This window comes from Felis catus, chromosome B1, assembly GCF_018350175.1.
Source record: "Felis catus isolate Fca126 chromosome B1, F.catus_Fca126_mat1.0, whole genome shotgun sequence".
Lineage (NCBI taxonomy): Eukaryota > Metazoa > Chordata > Mammalia > Carnivora > Felidae > Felis > Felis catus.
In genome coordinates this window covers 89,815,354-89,836,909 of record NC_058371.1, presented here as the reverse complement: position 1 = coordinate 89,836,909, position 21,556 = coordinate 89,815,354, and the positions used below count along the sequence as shown (strand labels likewise).

General features: G+C 33.9%; 1 long non-coding RNA gene across 2 annotated transcripts in view; it reads right to left on the bottom strand.

The window, feature by feature from the left end:
• Window positions 1-21,556, bottom strand: part of LOC105260505 — a 60,750-nt gene that overhangs the window by 24,205 nt on the left and 14,989 nt on the right. For both annotated transcript variants that reach the window (XR_006596756.1, XR_002156696.3), the window contains exon 2: window positions 11,411-11,513. This is a non-coding gene — a long non-coding RNA (uncharacterized LOC105260505). The remainder of the gene's footprint in view (window positions 1-11,410; window positions 11,514-21,556) is intronic.

Below are 21,556 nucleotides of genomic sequence, written 5' to 3'. Positions count from 1 at the left end.
GAAATTTGCTAACCGTATTAAAGAATGAAATTAATCAGCAAGAAAGTTCAAATTTACTGTTCGTGATAGACACAGTTTTAACATTTCTCATTACTATCCACATTTATGTTTAAACAAGAAATGGACAAATAGAGTTTATTAATTTGTTTTGAAAAAGTATATATTTTAATGAACAGTTTACTAAGAAAATAATTGTAGTATATCATTAATCAGTTATTTCACTGGAATAAATTGCATTTGCCTTCACCTGTTTGTGCCTGTATAATAAAGTTAATTCTTTCTCTTTCATTTGAATCTTTTTTCTTCCTCTCTTTGACCTGAAGTAATATGTTCCTTTTGATAATTCACCCAGTCATTCTAGTTGCAGGAATATCACAAATGCCTATTCGAATTAGTAGGTGGAAGTCACAACTTCACAGTCACAGAGCCAGGTGGACAATTCATTTTTCTCTGTATTTCTTCACTGGGATATGAACTTCACCTTCATAAGCAGTATACACCAGAATTTGAAGAAATGTAAACTGATGTACATAAATAATCAAATAGAATTGAAATAATAAGATTAATATGATAAATGTAAGGAAGTATACTATTTATTTTTTCTTTACGAAACATTGCAAAATGACTAGATGAAATTAAAAATTGTGAATTACTGATTTTTTAATATGTAACTGTAAAAAGCAAAGTGGGTGTTTAATAGTTCCTATAGTTTTCCATAACAACTCTGGTAATGTATTAACTCTCTCCCTACCCCATGCAGGCATAAATACTCAACTCATGCTGACTTTCCTTAGAACAATAGTGCTTTGGTATCAACTTTGAATGTTTTTGAGGTAACTTACGAAGAGAAACATGAGTTATATGTAATGTTTATGAGGTGAGTGGCCATATATAAAAAAATAAGACAAAAAATTGATGTTATTCCACAGATGTTTTTAACATTGATAAAGGCCTTTCCTTCACGTTTATATTTCTTAAATAGCTATCAATAACTTAAAGGACATTTTAATCAAAATCGAGATATCAAATGTTTTAGCAGTCTGGATGAGAGACCCATAATCCATAGCGATCTTGATAGACTGAAGCATATGCCTAATATGATATGTTTATGTTTAAAGGGAATAAATATATACCCTTGTTAATGAAAGCTAATCGATAAGATCAAAAAACATCCAGGAAAGCCATAATTTAAATAAAATATATAATTAATATAAACAAATGTAAACAAAATATGTAATGTAATCATAAACTTCACCAACTGATAAGGATTCTTAGGTATAAAAAGACTAATTTGAACTAAAAATAGAATTTCCAATAACAGAAAGTATTTTAATTTTATTCTGTTTATTTTGTCAAATTTATATCCTGGGTGGTGTATTTTCAGACACTGAAAAGATTTTTTCCTAGAAAGACAAAGAACAAAGAAGATGGTACAGATAAAATTAGAAAGCAAAGACATAGAAAACAAACACAATATAGAGAAAAAGAATAAATGCAATCCTCATTCTCTGAAAAATTAAAATAAGAGAAAAATATCTGGCTAAATTGAGAAAGAAAGAAAGAGGAACAGATGTGTAAATATTAGTAATCATAGAGCAGAGACAGTTCCATATGGAAATGACTATTATAGTAATATCTTAGAGATTTTGATGAGATACCAAATTTCTTTTTTTTATTTTTATTTATTTTTTTAATGTTTATTTAGTTTTGAGAGAGAGAGAGAGAAAGTATGAGAGGAGCCAAGAGAGAGAGAGACACAGAATCCAAAGGAGACTCCAGGTTCTGAGCTCTCAACACAGAGTCCAACGTGGGACTCAAACCAACAGTGAGATCATGACCTGAGCCAAAGTCAGACACTCAACCGACTGAGCCACCCAGGCACCCTGAGATACCAAAATTTCTAGAAAAAGTTCTAGATTTTGATGAAATACCAAGATGTCTGAATTACAAAACACCTGAATACTCCTATAAATTCTAAGTAAATTGGAATATTGAAGCACTCATTATGAAATCACAAAGAAAACAAAAGGCCCAGGTGATTGTTAAAGTCTAAGGCTGCAAGATGTTTTTTGGAACACATCATTCCAATGGTATCCAAAGTTTTTAAGATAATGTAAAGAGGAAATACTCTTCATCTCATTGAATAGAGCCAGATCGCCTTCATACAGAAAAGAGACAGACATGTTATCAGATAGGAATATTACAGTCAATCTCTTCCTCAGCAAAGCCCTTAATATCTTTAACAAGGTATTCATGCTCTCAATTCTGGCAGTATTAGTCATAGTTAATTCAACATGAGTAGCTGATTTTATCCTAGGAATAGGCAAGAGTAGGTGCACAAATCAAATCTATAACTACCATTCAATACATCAACAAAGTAGAAAGAGCACACATGAGAGATTCAGTTTTAAGTATCATCAAAATCTGATATCCTCATAATTAAAAACATATATATATATTTTAATTAAAAATGTAAATATAATTTAAAAATACAATTAAATATATATATATATATATATATATATATATATATATATATATATATAACTAGAGAACAAAGAATTTCTGTAATATGTTGAAGATTAAACTCATGTTATAACATCAATTTTGGAAAACTGGGAAATTTGGGGAAAATTATTTTAAAATAAGAAATAAGACAAAGATCCTCACAATCACAGCTTATATCATTGCACTGGTATCACTAATTAGCTTAATAATCCAAACAAAATAAATTAATGGCATAAAGACTGGAAAGGACACAAAAGGAATATATTTTTTTGCAAGAAAATATGATGAGCTATTGTAGAAAACTCAAAAGGCACATTGTGAGAAAAAAATAAGAAAGATTGGGAAGGTATCCAGCTATAAGATTCATAAAAGAACAATCAATTCTATTTCAACACATAAAAATTTTCCATCTGTTTCCCAATAGCCAGTGTCTTGTACATAACCTATAAAAATTTACTTGGCTCTTGAAAATAATTTATGACATTATTATAATTCTTGCTTTTATGGGCTACTAGCTTAGTGCATTATATTATTTTAACATTTACTAATTGTATCTCTCAGAGACAGGTTGTTTTTTTGTTTTAATAATTCCACTTTAAAATTTTATATATATTTTAAGAGAATAATTAGGGTACATAAATAAAGTCTTTGTTAGGTTTAGAGCATAGAACAACTTATGAAATAAAATTTTGTGTGTGTGTGAAATAAAATTTATATATAAAAATTACATGTTTATTTTCAATGTGTTTTTTCTGTTTGTTTGTTTTCAGTCCAAATCCTATCATTATGTCTTCTGATTTGACATGTTAACCAGTTATTTATTTAGGGACATGTTACTTTTGGGGATATGTGAACTTTACACAAATCCTAATAATAGGAATAATAGATTAGATTCAAACACTTCTGAGAGTAAATATTTAAAAAATTGTTTTAGGTTTTATGTTTGATTTTGTCCCATATTAAATGATTTATATATATATATATATATGTATATATATATAATTTTTTATATTTAGTGTGGTAGATAAGCACATTGTCTAATGGTTGTCATGAGCTCTAGTTAATTTTCACACACATCATCTCTGATGGAAGTTGAACATAAAGCAATAAGATACCTCAAAGAGTTAACAGCACATTATAATAAGGCTTCCTAGACATACAATGTATGAATATGATCCCAAGCTAAGTAGATAGTATGAACTAAAGGGTCCATAAGTCACTAGCTTCTATGAAAGTACTGCAGTCTTCATTGAGGAAGGTATATAGTTCTCACATTCAAGACCTTGGAAACCTAGACAGGAGTGCTACCCTTGGGTGTAAGATGATGGTTCTTGGTATAAATCAAGATGATATTAAAGCAGTATATCTAGTGAACTGTGCAAAATAGGAAGGTTGCTAAAGTATAAAGTAAAAAATATGTACAAGGCACAATCCTGAGACTTAGTTGCTATTATACATTTTAGTCATGTAAATGAGTGAATGCAAATCAATTTCAATTATAAAAATAAAGACATCATGGGTGACAGGGGTAGAGGAAAAACTAGAAGAGTCACGAATATTGTTTTGCCCAGCCGTGGCCAGATGAAACAGAAATGAGCTAATATTAGTTTTTTTAAAAAATGAGGCTAAAGCTAAATTCTTTTGGTCATTAACTAAACTAGGGACAATATATATCTACTCATGCAGTTGAGTTACTCAGCTCTGGAAAGAAAGGGAGTTGAGGGGCTAAACTGTGACAGTTCTTTTCATATTCATTAATATCTCCATTTGCAAGCTTATAGAGAGTAGCCAGCTCTCCTCACTAAAGATGTTTTTAATTAGTAAATAGAGGAATATGACAATAAATTCAGAAAAAAAATATTAAGGCAGAATTAGATACCTCCTTAATATACAACCATTGCATGCTAAACATACTACTTTTAAAACTCCTAAGATTGGATTAGCCTTAATATTATATCTATTTCCCCCTTAGTCTATGCTATGAAATTTTTGTAGAAAAAGGTTATTGGAAAATGAGTAAGCACTTAAACATAAATCCATAATTGGATTTTGACCCTTCCCAACCACCATTTATTTTTAACAGTGTAGGAGGAATATAGGAAAGGGCAGCTGTTTTAAATGCCATAAATTACTTAGGGGTTTTTAATAGTGTCTGTAAGAAAATAATTCCATTTAAGGTGCTAACATTTAAAAAAAATCATTTCAAGTTCATTTATACTTGAAGTGAGTAACAATGCTTACATTTATAAACTGTCAGTATTTACTGCATTTTTCATGGTTTATGACATTCCACAACTATTAAAAATTATTTTACAAGCTCTGACATTCATAAAAATATAAATGGTTACAATCTAGAGAAGGCAATCTCTATAATGAAACTAATGAACAACAGGAGTTTTTATTCATTTCTATTAAATGGAAAGTAAAGACGGTAATGGAAATAGCAAATATATCCTTTAGGTTAAAAGAACTTAAATTTTTTAATGTTTATTTATTTATTTTTGAGAGAGCGAGAGAGCAAGAGAGCGAGAGAGAGCACCAGCAGAGGAGAGGCAGACACAGAACCTGAAGCAGGCTCCAGGCTCTGAGCTGTTGGCACAGAGCCTGACTCGGAGCTCGAACCGACGAACTGTAAGATCACAACCTGAGCCGAAGTTGAGCATTTAACCAACTGAGCCACCCAAGCGCCCCGAGGAAAGAGTTTAATAAAACAATCTCATGGACAAAATTTGCTTAAGCTGATTAGTGAATCTTTTTTTTTTTTTTAATTTTTTTTAACGTTTATTTATTTTTGAGACAGAGACAGAGCATGAACGGGGGAGGGTCAGAGAGAGGGAGACACAGAATCCGAAACAGGCTCCAGGCTCCGAGCTGTCAGCACAGAGCCCGACGGGGGGCTCGAACCCACGGACCGCGAGATCATGACCTGAGCCGAAGTCGGCTGCTCAACCGACTGAGCCACCCAGGCGCCCCAATCTGTTTTTTTTTATGACATAATAAATTCCTTTGTCAGCTCACAGAAGGAAGCTAAATAATTTTCTTGAATACAAAGATCTAAGTTCAAAAAGAGTACTTCATAGTAGCTTTCCTTAATTAAAGTATTGTCTCTTCTACAAGGGGGACATAACTCTAATACATTTTCCTTTCTCAAACTGTGACTTCAAAGGTTTTTATTGACAGGATCATGCCAGTTCCTCTACATAATATTCCTCAATTACCCAAAGTGAATCTATTGTTCCATATTATTACCATCTTCAATAACATATAAATACCAGATTATCCATTAATCCTGTATGTTGCTCTGTGAGTCATCTGCCTATTCGTTGGTTTTATTAAATAAACTATAATTTCCTTTAGGAGAGAATAAGGTCTTTTGTTTTTTTTTATTTTTCAGTATTTGAATTTGTGAAGAGATAAAATATGTAGCATATTATTTTTAAAATTTCAATAAAGAGAAGTATGTATTTATGAGTAAATAGAATTATGGAACTTGGTAAATCATATCTTCCCACAAACGTCATGTTATTGAAGTACTTAGCTCTTGATTTCTGTATTATTGCAAAGAACAGGGATAAAACCTATCTCAAATGAAAACATTCAATGACTTTCTCCACTTCTTAAAAGAAATTATCTTCATAATTTTTTTATCCCTTTAAAATATGTTTATATTTGGGGCATCTTGGTGGCTCAGTTCTTTAAGCGCCAACTCTTGATTTTGGCTCAGGTCATGATCTCAAGGTTCACGAGTTAGAGCCCCATGTTGGGATCTGCATTGCCAGCAGGGAGCCTTCTGAAGAGGATCTCTCTTCCCTCTTTCTCTGCCCCTCTCCCACACGTTCTCTCTCCCTTTCTCTCTCTCTCAAAATAAATAAATAAACATTAAAAATATTTTTATCCTTGGGGCGCCTGGGTGGCGCAGTCGGTTAAGCGTCCGACTTCAACCAGGTCACGATCTCGTGGTCCGTGAGTTCGAGCCCCGCGTCAGGCTCTGGGCTGATGGCTCGGAGCCTGGAGCCTGTTTCTGATTGTGTGTCTCCCTCTCTCTCTGCCCCTCCCCCGTTCATGCTCTGTCTCTCTCTGTCCCAAAAATAAATAAACGTTGAAAAAAAATTAAAAAAAAATATTTTTATTCTTAACACACATATTCCTTAAATAAAAGAAAATTAATTGATTTTCTAAATACATATATTCTAATTAAAAATGTATGTCTTATAAATAATATAACTTTAATCAAACTGTAGTGAATGTGAAGAAATTAATTATAAATTAGTCAGATATAAAATGTCTTTATGTTCAACAACTGCAGTGCTTATTCCATAAGCCATTTATGAATAGTAGCTAATATCCATTAAATGCAACTCTGTCTTTAAATAAAAGACATCAGTTTGATTTTTAAAGAAGTTAAACATGGTTTTATATTTCTACTAATTTCAAAATACAATAATACTATGTTTAAAAGTACATTGAATCTTGTGAGAAATCAATGTATAAGTCACCTTTTAATTACTTTCTTCAGAGGCAGTAACTCTTCATTAACTGTGAGGTTATGGTGTATGTAAAGCACTATATAGATTCATTTCAATTTTTATGTAATGTTAAATAGGTACCCATAAAACTTTTATGGAATTTCAGCCAGCGTCAATATTTACGTATCACCCCATATAATGCAGCTCTATGGTAAATAAATTAGTTTGCTTAGTAATATTTGAAGATAAACTGCCAAATATTAGAAAATAAATCTACTGTTTTTAACAATCCGACTCTTTATCTATTGGTCTATCTTTGAACAGGCAGTGTTCACATTACATTGAAAAATATATTTTTCAAACTCCTATTATGTACCAAAAATTATCTATCTGAAGCACTGAAGATAAGTTGGAGAATAAAAAAGACAAAGACTTTGTCACTTGGAGGCCAAATTTAGAGGCGAGACAAACACACACATGCACACACATGACTTTCAAAAAGAAAATAAAGAAGCTAAATTCTGATCATGGTAAAGCACAATAATGGGGTATGGGAAGTCAAGTGATAGGTCTTCTACCTTAATGTTAGCAAAAAATCTCTCAGATATGATGCCATGTAAGTTAACACATGAGAGATTAGAAGTAGGCCATGCAAAGAGGAAAGGAAAGAAAGGACATTGAAGAGGGAAAATTAAGTGCAGGAGGCCTAAAAGGATATAAGCATGTCATTTGGGAGAAACAGAAAGAAGACAAGACTGGCTGGAGCATAAGAAAGGATAAGAGATGACTTCAAAGAATCTAGAGAATACAAGTTGCCACCAAACTAATCCAAATGTGAACACAAATGTAAAGACCACCTTTCATAGATACATAGAAACATAAGGAAGTGAAATGCCTCTCAAATAAAAGTAAGATCTCTCTTGTGAAGGACATTGAATGACTTGAAGAAGCTAACAATAGTATAAATATACCCTTAAATGTGTCATGTTTCCAAACCATAGACTTTTGTTCCTCATTCAGGTATCGAAAGCAAGGCAGTTACAGGTTGGAGAAGTGCTAATTTCTTACATAATAATTCAATAATAACACGTCAGAGACACTGCACCTTCAACATGCGTCTTCCAAGTTGGCCCTTAGCGACTTGGCAGAGGGCAAAGTGCATGGAGGACCATGAGGGGAATATGTTTTGTTTTTTTTTTTTATGGGTTGGGGAGGGAGAGATGTCAATCACATGACCACATCTAAATGAAGGGAGGAAGAGAAATATAATCCAGAAAGAAGGGGAGATAATGATTTTTTATTGAAGTCTATATTGATATACAATATTCTGTTAGTTTCAGGTGTACATCATAGTGATTTGATATTACTATACATTACGAAATGATCCCCACGATAAGTCTAGTTACCATCTGTCAGCAAGCAAAGTTATTACAGTATTCGTGACTATATATCCTATGTAGTACATTACATCCCCATGACTTGTTTATTTTACAACTGGAAGTTTACTCCTCTTCATCCCCTTCACCTATTTCACCCAACCCCCATCCCACTCTCCCCTTCGGTAGCAGTTTATTTCCTGTATCTCTGAGTCTCTTTCTGTTTTGTTTGCTTTGTTTTTTAGGTTCCACATATAAATGAAATAAGAGTAACTTTAGCTTTCCCTGTATGACTTATTTAACTTAGAACCAATACCTTCTAGGTCCACCCATGTTGTTGCAAACGGTAAGATTTTATTCCTTTTTTTTATGATTAAGGACTCTGCCACATTCCTAAATTTCTAAATTTTGGGGTCACACCACTCTTACATATATCAGAGATATCTTCCTCATTTTGGGAATATGCAGGATGTGTAGTATGCTTTTTGAGATGTAAGCTGTTCTTCGTTGATACTTATAATTTATATTGTTATTTTTTTTAATTTTTTTTTCAACGTTTATTTATTTTTGGGACAGAGAGAGACAGAGCATGAACGGGGGAGGGGCAGAGAGAGAGAGGGAGACACAGAATCGGAAACAGGCTCCAGGCTCCGAGCCATCAGCCCAGAGCCTGACGCGGAGCTCGAACTCACGGACTGCGAGATCGTGACCTGGCTGAAGTCGGACGCTTAACCGACTGCGCCACCCAGGCGCCCCTATATTGTTATTTTAAAAAAGCACCATTTTAAATATTTCTTATCTGATAACTACATAAGTACTATACTTTTGGCGATAAAAAGGGAATTACAAGCTCTGTATAGAGATACGGTTATTTTTGTTCAGAAATTATAACAATGTGCGACTTGAAATCTGAGTTATCAAGAAGAAATACTGATACACTGAAATGACTTCCCTGGAGCTTTTGATGCTAACCTGATTAAATTTGCATGTACAAAAGACATGTGTACTTAAAATAAAGCTTGACAATCTTCAGCAACTACTCTGTACCACCTATGAGTCTAAATTGAACTAGCCATCAATTCTTGAACAATTCTTGATTATATTTATTCATTGTCTGGTTTTTAATGCATATAAATTAACCTTCCATCAGCATTTCAGAGAGTCAGTGCCCTAGGTTCTCATCTGAGAATACATTATTCTGTATTGTTCTTCAGTTCAAATAAATATACTGGATTAGAGAACTTATCTGCGTCAATGGTTTGGATGGTATCCAACCTAGCTACTCCTCGAGGTACTTTGTCTATCCCTAAAAGCCAGACTACACAGACATAAGCTTACTGAGCTTTATGTTAATATTAAGCCCTCAGTTCTCTCAAGAAGGAACACTATCTTGCTATTTGAAATCTATGACTTTATTATCTTCAGGAAAACTGTATGAAAAAGAAAAAACAAACAAGCAAACAAACAAACAAAGAAACAAAAACTATCATTTTGTAGTCCTTAGATAGAACCGTAGGTGAAGTTTTAAGTTTGTTTTGTTTCATTTTGGTAGAAGTATGCAAGGTATAGCTTTCTTGCCCTAAGGGACTAATGTGCTTTCCTTTCAGATGATGACAGTTCTGTAAGTAACCACATTTCACCCTTTCCTCTCGACTGCTTCAAAGTTGAGCAAACAATTAGAAACTCTTTTATGGCCAGTAAGAGTGGACTTCCTTTCCTTATGACTTTCTTGCTTATAAATATCTCCCACTGATACTTTGTTTTGATGTCTATTTCACTTTTTTTTTTAGTTTTGTTATTGTTACCTTTCTCAATGCTTTTTTAGGAAAATATGAGAAAATTATCTGTACAAATAAAAATCATACATCTTCTAAAGATTCACTGAAGCACTTGTTAAAGGTTATTGTTCAGCTGCACCGCTCGGGTTTCTCATCACTCCATATGCAGGGGCAACACCACCACCTACCTATTGCCATTCAAGCTTATTGAGGATTTACATGACATATACAACTTTCATCTCCATATGACTCTACTTGCATAAAAGGGACTTAAGCAATTTCCTGGAGTGGATCAGAAGGCTGTCTCTAATTATAATTGTACTGTTTCATGTCTAGGATGTCCTATCTTTCATTAATGTGTAAATGAATGTATATGAGCACACCCTTGGATTTAATCAGAAAATACATCCAAGGATTTTAAAACATAAAAGGAATAGAGAAATGAGGAAAGCTAGGAAAGGCATATGATTGTAAAGCCAAAAAAGGGGCATGTGAACTACTTTTAAGCAAGTTCTTTTAACAGTAGTAATAAAATAGCAGAGTATTCTGAGTATATGTCTCTTAGGTCAGTATCCAGTCACAGTCTTAGAGCCAATGGAATTCTGAAAAGAGCCTAGAACTACTGAGCACCAGGAATTTCAAATACTTGCTCAGGAAACAAAGGATATGTGCTAGCATTTGTATACAATCGGCTTGAGAAAGGGGGAAATATAAATAATGCTATCTGTTTAGTACTTGGAATTTTACAAGTTGCTTCTACATGGAACATCTCATTTGATTTTAACGGAAAAGAGAATAGTAATAAAAATGAAGTAATAACCACTAGGAAGAAAGAAAAGCAGCTTTCTGATTTCACCATTGTGGAATTCGAAGGTCAGATAAGTTTGATGTTAGTTAACGACACCGTACTAGGTGAGAGCTCCGATTGCCTCACTCAAGTTTCATAATTAAGTTGCTAATTATTTTACCAATTCCCTATGTCTGGACCCAGAAGAAAGATTAAACCTAGCTAGACTTACTCTGATAATTTTAGTAAATAACAGTGTCAGAGTTGTGTTTTAATGTTAATTTTAGGTCAGATTAAAGATGTAGTTTTCTTCAAAATCCCTATATTTTCCTTGAAAATTTATAAATAGCACTATAGTGCAAAGCAAACTTTGATCTTGGTTTTTAAAATTGTATTCTCCAGTTTCATAGACTCCACATTTGGAAATAGCCATACTTTCAAATACTCACTGATATAATTATAACTGGCTGCAGTAAGGCTGTACATAGTACTTACTGTATCCCTCACTCATCATGAAGCATGTCAAATGCAGTGAGCAGTAGAGCATAGCTGGCTTGTGGAAACTTCTCTCCCTTTTCTCTGCTTCAGTGCTCCCTGTCTTGACCCAGGAAAGATACAACAGCATTTTAACATCACAGCTAAACTCTCAAACAATACAAGCTGTATCACTAATAAGTTGAGGAAGAAAGGAAGCTATTGTCATTTTGTTCCAGAAATCTGATTCCTATATTTGTAAATGAAGAAACATTTTAGCAATATCAACCCACACGTTCAGTGCAAAACAAGTATTTCTTTCAATTAATTATTTAAAAAAGCATCAGGCCCCAAATTTTGTGCCATAAAAAGTTGATGTTCCTCAGCAAAATGCTTTGGTTGAAAATCCAGTTGAGAAATGAAATATGAATAAGTTATAGTTTTGCATTTAAATTTACTATATTTCCCTGAATTTACACTTAAGATCTCTATATCATCAAATAAGCAGCAGTGAATTTTCTCTTTGTAGGGGGTGGGTCCTGTTGAGAAAATAAGAACAAAATCTCTTTCCAAACCAGAAAACCTCTCCACAAAGGTAGAAGAGAAATAAAACATTTTTTATTATTAAATAGGCATTAAAGCAGCATGTTATATACATCAGAGACAATCCAATAAGAGACTGCAATGATAGGCAGAAGTCTCATTCTTTTGTCTAGGCAAGCAGACATGACCCATTACATATGCATTCTCAAAATAAACAGTAACTAGTACTCAAGAAGGAGAACTTGATAGCAACATTTGTCACATGCAGTTCATCACCTTAATTTCACCTGGCCTTTGTCGTGGCCATCTGTGTTTGTTAATTGGCTTAATCCAAAGGGAGATAAACTTCTCACATCTCTACCATAGGAGATAATTCTGTATCTCGGAGCAAGGCACCCAATGAAGTTAGGCTCTTACCCACCCAACCCTCTCCCACCTCAAAGAGACTGAGAGATTTGTACACTATCTTTTATGGAGATCCTATTTCAAAGAGATAGTTCCCAGGTCCTGGAGAAGACATTCTCGAATGTTAAAGTTAGCAAGAGGCTATTTAGCTTTTAAAAATATATTCTTACATTTCAAACAGAAAGAAAATAATTACAAGTTTTTTAAAGTAAACGCTCCACGGAAAGGAAGAAGAGAAGTCCCTTCCAGTATTTTCAACAGTGAAATTTAAGCCTTTAGTTTTTTACTTGTATTTGCCTTTACACTTCATGTGGATTATGTACGCAGAGAGGGGTTGGGTTTTCAACACGTTTTTCTATTAAATAATGCCATTTGGTGAACAGCTCATTGTTACACCGTATTTCTGACAGGCTAGATTTTGTTCTCAGCAATACATAATTTACTTTTGCTATTAATTACTATTTGCTATTAGTAACTGCTAGTAAGTCTAACAACTATTCAAAACTTGATGGGATGATGGGGACAAGGAGGAGGCATCAACAATATCAGTGATTTTACATTCAATATCAACAGGCAAACGAAAGCATCACAAGGAATCTGCTCTTTTCGCATGAAATCATACGCTTTCCTCTGAGACTCTTCCTTAAAGACCATATTTTAGCCTATTATGTTATCTAGAGGATTTCATTTCCCTATTATCTCTTTTGCCACCTTGCAGTTTGTTTATGTATGTATGTATGCATATGCATTCAGCACTCATGAATGAAATTCAGTGCCTCCTCCTTCATTTTCTAGAAAGGAAGAGGGAGAGTTGCCCTGAGCTTGAAGTATTAAGCCCAAACATTATAGATATTCCTACTATTTTTAAGGTGATTATTTACTTGTTTTTAAATTTCGAATTAAATTACTTTGAAAAGTTAAGGCTCTTGTGATATAAACTTCCTGTATCATAATAAAGTTGAATTCATCATGTACTAAAAAGCTTAGATTTTGATGAAACATGTAGAAATAGGACAACTGTTTTTTTCTAATGAAATTTTTATTTTATTTAAATTTCCGTTATTTAACATACAGTGCAATATTGGTTTCAAGAGTAGAATTCAGTGATTTATCACTTACATACAACGCCCAGTGCTCATCACAAATGCTGTCCTTAATATCCATCACCCATCTAGCCCATCTCCCACCGACCTCCCTCGTCATCTGTTTAAGAAGTCCTACATCAGTTGCACTTTAAGACTCCAATTTCTTCACTTATATGTGTATTTGTGTAGCTAACATTAATGTTTGTTTATATACATATATATGCAAAACTCATGTGTGTGTGTTAATAGTAAAATCAATGTCCCCGTGATAACCTCAGTTATTTCTGTGTAGTATTTCATTGCTTTACACAAGATAACATATTTGAGACCTTAACTCTCACTATGTCCTTGGATCTTTAAGTCAGTCACTGATGTTGATGATTTTTTTTTTAATTTCTAATTTCAGATCACACACAGCATTGCAATAAAATCAGAAAATCTGTAGCCACACTACCTTAGAGTCCTAATTACAATAATTAGTTGGCTTCATGACATTGAACAAATTACTTCAACTCTTTATGGCTCAGCTTCCTCATCTCTAAAATGAAGAAGTAGCAACTTCCTCATTGGTATTTGGAAGGGCTCAATGAGTCAATATGCATAGAAGGGGCAGTGTGGTGCCCTGAGTTGGGATTTTGTGGATTTGTATTCTAGTTTCTACTTTGCAGGTAACTACCAGATCCTAATGTCTATGTCTGAAATGCTTTCCTCTCCATTAAAACAACAAAAGCAACGGGTGCCTGGGTGGCTGGTTAAACGTCCAATTCTTGATTACAGTTCAGGTCAATATCTCACGGATTCATGAGTTCAAGCCTTGTATTGGCCTCTGTGAGCTGACTGTGCTATGCCTGCTTGGGATTCTCTGTCTCCCCCTTCCTCTGCTCCTCCCCTGCTTATGCTCTGTCTCTCTCTCAAAAAAATAATAATTATAAATAAAATAAAACAACAAAAACAAAACAAATATCAAAACTCTGGTAATCTGATGTTTTTTAATTCTAATTGTCTGTGAATTAGAATTCTTTTTCCTTCATCTCAAAAAACAATATATATATATATATATATATATATATATATATACATATACATATACATATATTTGGCATAACATGGCTGACTTATCTCATAAATTATAGATATCCTGTCACATACAGATAAAAAAGAGAATATTATATTAAGACATCCAATTATCATTTCATGTAGTCTTGAGGTAGTTCTAAAGCATTTTTGACTACAGAACACTTTACTCATATGAGTGCTTGCTTATTCAGATACCCAAATTTAGGGAGTCCATTTACCACTCCCAGCATGCCTCATGTACCAATATACAGAGGTTGCCTTTCATCAAGTTCTAGTTCCATTGTTCTAGCAGAATTTAGTTTAAAATGAGTGCTCTGGATCAAGTGACAAGATGACTAATCATTCATCAATTTAATCTCTTTTTGATATTTGTACAAGCTACCAAAAAATGGCCATAGCTTTTATAGTTCTTTGAAATGACATCAATATGGTAAAATATATATATATATATATATATAATATATATATATAGTTAATTAAAATTACAAAATTAAGAAAATGCGGAGGGGGGTGAGGCATCAAAAAATCAGTAATGTCCTATTTTACTGAAATCTCTCTCTCTCACACACACACACACACACACACACACACACACACACAAAACCAGACGGAGTGTACGATCAAGTAATATATCAGAATTTTAAAATTGGGGATCTACCAGAAATATGTTTTGGTATGATAAATGAATGAATTCAATTCCATCAACTCAATAATATTTGTTTTAAATGAGAATCTTTACCCCTTCCCAGACATAATCAGAAACTATTTCCAATTTAGTTTACCTAACTTTAAAACAATCTTATTTTTTTTTAAAAAAGCAAGATGTGTATGGATAGGCTCAGAGTCATAGATTTATGTGTTTGGAATTCTTTTTCTGTATTAAATTTAGTGGTTAGGGCATCTCTGTTGAGTCCTGTGTATCTATCAGCTCAGAAAACTGTAACTTTTCTCTTACTCTCTTGTGTTTCTTATCTAATTTATGTAGTTATTTGTCATTTTGTTTCCAGTCCTTTCCCTTGGATTTCATCCCAAACTGGAAGTCCTGTCTAGAGCCCTCAGTAACTCTTTGTATTTTTTACTTAATCCTAACCAAATTAAAAGTGCTCCCCGTGCCAAAATAAAGACATAAAGGAATAAACAGACAAACAAAAACTTTTTAAAAAGTGTCCCATCATATATCTGCATGTTTAAGGAAGGTTATGGCCATGTCTCATTCACTAGAAGAAATGTATTTGTTTAGGAAATTGGGCTGTAGGCTCAGGCCTAAGTATGCCACACCCATACGTATTAAAATGGGAAATTCTTGTGGGTGATAGCTATTTACTACTTTAGTTTTGTCTTCCTGGTCCCAGAATTTCTCCTTATACTATGGCTTGGTCTTAAAGACTCATTAGACTTCATAGTAGTCTTGTCTTTGACATAACATCTATGTTGGAATTTATCATGAAGATTATACACAATCATTTCACAAATACAAAACGGTGCATAATAAATGTGGTTGGATTTAATATGAAGCTTACAAAAATAAGAAGTTCAAAGTTATTTCTTAACTAAAGATAAATACAAAAAACATATATTTTTCTCCTAAACCAAAATCAGTAAAAGTCGATAACTGACAACATTTGTAGTAGCATATTGACAATTTGGTAGTAGCAACAGTGAGGTAAAATATCCATGTAATAACCAGAGGTGTCATATTCATCTTACGTGCAAGTGGTCTTACCCTTTTGGCAGAAGATAGTGTCTCTGATAGAACTTTAGAGTCTGAAAATAATGGTTAGCCACCAGACAGATTAGGCATATATATAGGATGGCAGGTGATGACTGAATTTCACACACTAGATGTTTTCAGTCACGCTACACCATGAGTGATTTTGCATTACATCATATGCATAGGTTGTAACTGTGATTTTCTACTACAAAAGACATAAATGTATACTGAATTCTCTATTTCTTGCATCAGGTGTGGACATAGAAAATTTCTCGATATTAAGGCTCTTTTTAATAATCCTTCACATTGTGAAATAACACAAACCAGTCATAGCACAAAGAAGGGTTGATCCAGAAAACAAAGTGGTCATAACTTTATTATAGTCTTTCAGGTCAAGCTCACCTTCCCTTAAGCCATTGCTCAGTGAACTGATTTAATAAATGCCGTCACCTTCTCTTTCAAATCTTGAAGAATATGTAATGGACAGCATCTTCAAGGGTGAATGTAGTTTAATAGATTTTAAAGTTCTCCCAGAAATCAAGAAACAGAGTTCTTCATTTGTCTTTCATGCTCTGACTCCTAAGCCTTCTATGGAGCACATCAAGTGTGTGAGTGCTTGTGCATACCTGTGTGAGTGTGTGTGTGTGTGTGTGTGTGCGTGTGTGTGTGCATGCCTGTGTGAGTGTGTGTGCATGCGTGTGCATGCCCGTGTGTGTGTGTGCATGCCTGTGTGAGTGTGTGTGCATGTGTGTGCATGCCCGTGTGTGTGTGTGTGCACGCATGAGTGTTTTGAGATGATTACAGATACAATATGAGATCATTTGGTAAAGCAAAATGATGAGTCCATCAGCCCACTTCATTTAACAGTGTGTGTCTTACTGTCTTGGCTTGAAAAAAATCTACACATTCAATCCTATAATAAAGCCAAATTAAACAAAGCTACAATATGATGTAAAATATAATTCAGTAAACCTTTAGTTTGTTGCCATCCATTGACTATTCAATTTATACTATTGTCTAAATCCAATGGGAGCGTATTTTTAGGACAGTAGTTTTTATTCCCTTTGTCCTTCTTGTTTTAACTATTTCAGTAATTTAAGATCCAATGATCTGGATATTTTTTTTCTAAACAAATAAGACTTGGAGGGTGAATTGCAATGTTAAGGGCATAAAATGCTGACTTTCCTAGAATTTCTTGGCCAGGTATCCCTTCAGAGTACATAGTCAGTAAGCCAGGTAAATATAGAAGGAAATAGAGCAGGCTGAAAAGAGATTGCATTCCCTCTTGCTCTAAACCTAAGGTCAACATCACACACCGTCAAACAAAAGATCCTTTATCCCTCATAGAACGCTGTACAGGAACTTTCTTGACTTGGGATTTTCAGAGGTATATTAGATACAAGATTTTGGGACTAAAGCACAAAATAAAGAATATAGAAAAACACAAAGTACAATACAATAAACCTTGGGGCTAATTAAAATCAAACCACTGTTTGGCTTTCAAACAGCAAATCTGCACAAATATATATTGCTGCATGAAATATCTTGGTGACTAAGAAAGAAAAGAATTGGTAGTTGGGGCCATTAACTAAAGTGAACATTAATTAATTCTTTTTCCCTTGGCTATCTGTGTGATCGTGGATAAATTACCTAAGTTATTTGGGTCTCAATTATGTCATACATATATTTTAAAACTTAAAAAAAAATCAAAGAATATATTGGGCTGTCTGGGTGGCTCAGCTGGCTAAGGGCCTGGCTCTTGATTTCAGCTCGGGTCACGATTTCATGGTTCATGAGTTCTTTCTCCGTGTGGAGCTCTGCACTGCATCGGAGTCTGTGCTGGTGACATAGAGCCTGCTTGGTATTCTGTCTCCCTCTCTGTCTGCACTACCTTCTCTCTCTCTCTCTCTCTCTCTCTCTCTCTCTCTCTCTCTCTCTCTCCAAATAGATGAATAAATAATCATTAAAAAAGAAAAAAACTCAAAGACGATAACGCTAGAATTAAAATATTTCTATGGACAACCTAAACAATAGCTTCATTAAATAGCTAATACCCCAAACTTAAATTTATAAACTTCAAAAAACAAATAGATTTCAGTTAAATATTAAAAATTCAACTAGTTATTGGTACACAGTAGTAAAGAAATGGCTAATGCTTTAGAATTATCATTTATCCATACAAAATTACAATCAAATACTTAAATGTCCATAATTTCAGTTATAAAACTCGAGCAAACTTTTCTTCGAAGACTATGCATATTATTAAAAACATTTTACTATTTAAAATTCAGCCTTGTTCAAAACCTGAGGGGGGAAAAAACGTTTGGCTTAAGGGAAATGATGGTACCAGAGCACTGTCACAGAAATTGAGAACAAAAATAATGAATCGTGCCTCTAATCTCTGGAAGTGTTGAAATCAGTAAGTCAGATTTTGTTTTCTGATATGAGAAGTTCAGTTTGTAAAATAAAATTTGAATTATTGTTATTTGCATTCCTAAGGGAGGGACCATCCTTTTCTTTCAATGTCACTTTCCATGGTTTTTATAATTGTCTTTAGACAGAAGTTGAGCATTGATGTAGCAATCTTGTCCTCCTCTAAAATTGCTTTGCACAGTCTGGCAAGAGATCTAATTTTCAGAAGTAGGGAAGTTATAATGGAAGGTTATCAAATCAAATGTGACAAAGTCCACTGTCTTTAATGACAACTTTATTTAATCTGCTTTATGGTTCCTAGAAATTATAGTTTTCTTTCTTTAACAGTCTCTGGCAGAGTCAAAACTCATCTCTTATTTGTTCTTGAGAAATTGTAACAGACAGTGGCACCATTCTCAATCCTTTTTGAGATATTTAATCTTACTTACTATTATAATTTTCTTCAGTCTTTGTCACATTTGATGCTGTTAAGATACATATGCTGAGGAATACATTTTTAGAAGGATCCATAATATATATATATATATATATATATATATATATATATATATGCCTATCCATTTACTTTAGAGAGAGAGAGACAGAGCACAAACAAGGGAAGGACAGAGAGAGAGAAGGTGACACAGAATCCAAAGCTGGTTCCAGGCTCTGAGCTGTCAGCACGGAGCCAGATGCGGGGCTTGAACTCACGAACCAGGAGATCACGACCTGAGCCAAAGGCAGATGCTTAACTGACTGAGCCATCCAGGTGCCCCTGCATGTATATTTTATTCACCTATACATGCTTATTAATATTGAATATTAATAAAAGAAAGATAAACATAAAAAGAAAGCTAAGAACAAAATGATAAAGTAAGAAGAAAACATATTCACTATGAAAGCTAATTGGATTAGTATAATTTAGTATTCAATTTGAGCCTGAGTTTCCTGAAACTTAAGGTAAGAATTCTGGCAGATCAATTACAGCTTATTATCAGAAATATGCATTCCAAGTATTTATGAAATAAATAGTTGTTATGGTCCTTAACATTTCTTTCTACACATAAATATTTTCAGACATATATAAACTCTCCATAGATAAATACAATCAATGTGCTACATTGTGCTAATGACATACAATCATATGTGCTAATATTTTAGAGTCCCTCTCTCTGTTCTCTCTCTCTCTCTCTCTCTCTTTTTGTTTGTCTAACGAGCCTCCTCTCCTTCTCCCCACAATTCCTACTATTGGTGAACCTGTGTCCATTACCTAAAATACATTATTGTATATTTCCTTAATTTGTATATATGAAAGTATAGAAAGAATTAAGGTCAATGTTGATTAGACAAAAATTGGTATAAAACTACCCCATAATTTCATTAATTATGGAAAGCCCTCTAAATCAACAGGTATATATCTATCTTTGGTTTACTTATTTTCTTAAGTTTATTTATTTATTTAATTTTTTAAATGTTTATTTATTTCTGAGACAGAGAGAGAGACAGACCATGAGTGGGGGAGGGGCAGAGAGCGAGGGGAGCACAGAATCTGAAGCAGGCTCCAGGCTCTGGGCTGTCAGCACAGAGCGATGCTCAACCGACTGAGCCACCCAGGCGCCCCTGCTTTATTCATTTATTTTTAGAGAAAGAGTGAGCAACAGTGAGGGGGGGGCAGAGAGACAGAGACAGGGAGAGAGAAAATCCCAAACAGGCTCTGTGCAAAGCTGACACGAGGCTTGATCTCACAAACCGTGAGACCATGACCTGAGGTGAAATCAAAAATCCGTCGCTAAACCAACTGAGCCACCCAGAAGCCCCAGTTTTGCCATAATTTTTAAACTTTCTTTAGTGACGGGCATTGGCTTTGTTTCTATATTTGTCTCACAATGTATCCTTGGAAGATGTAAGAGAGAGATAAAATATATCTTATGTTAATTATGTACATATGGTATATATGCATTATACATTAAAATATTTGTTTTTATATTTATTCATGTAGAGACGCTTTACCTTTCTGGGAGTGATCTTAGGTTTTAAATAGCTGAATCAAAGAGTTTATGCAACTTAACATTAATTGACAAAGTTTCCAGATAATTTTCCTATCTGCTGTCATAGTTCATGTACATGAACACTCCTGTGAGCACCACACATAGGTGTTCTGGCTGTATAAAATTATATGTCTGATATGCCGACTGTTTTCTTTTTTTTTTTTTATTTCTCTATTTATTAAATTACAAATCCATTTACTTCTAAATAACATCAGCCTTGTCGCCCAATTTCTTTCACACATTTTGAGTTTGATTCAGATGTTTTCAGTTTCTTCTGTTCTTCTGACTTACTTGTCTTTTCCTATGTAGATACCATGGTGAGTTATTTGAAGAGGTTTTATTGTTTATTCTTGTAATTCCTGCACTATGCTTTAACATTTTTTTAAATGTTTATTTATTTCTGAGACAGAGAGAGACAGGGCATAAGTCGGGGAGGGGCAGAAAGAGAGGGAGACACAGAATCCAAAGCAGGTTCCAGGCACTGAGCTGTCAGCACAGAGCCCGATGTAGGGCTTGAACTCACAAACCCTGAGATCGTGACCTGAGCGGAGGTCGGTCGCTCAACCGACTGAGCCACCCAGGCGCCCCTCCTGCACTATGCTTTTGAAAGGTATGGTGGTCTGTATTCTGGTGTACCTGTTATTCACTTTGAATTTAAGATCTTTTATTAAATTCCAAACGACAATCAACAGAGTGTTAATTTAAAAATAACGCTTCCGTACTGGGGCTTATTTAAGAGAAACTAAAGAGTGTTTGTTTGTTTTAACCACAAACACATAAACAACATTCAGACATCTGTCTTATGTTAAAACATTCTTTATTCATAATAGCTTTTTGCTTAAAGTTGATATATTAGTGATATACAACATTTAGGTAAACATTTAGG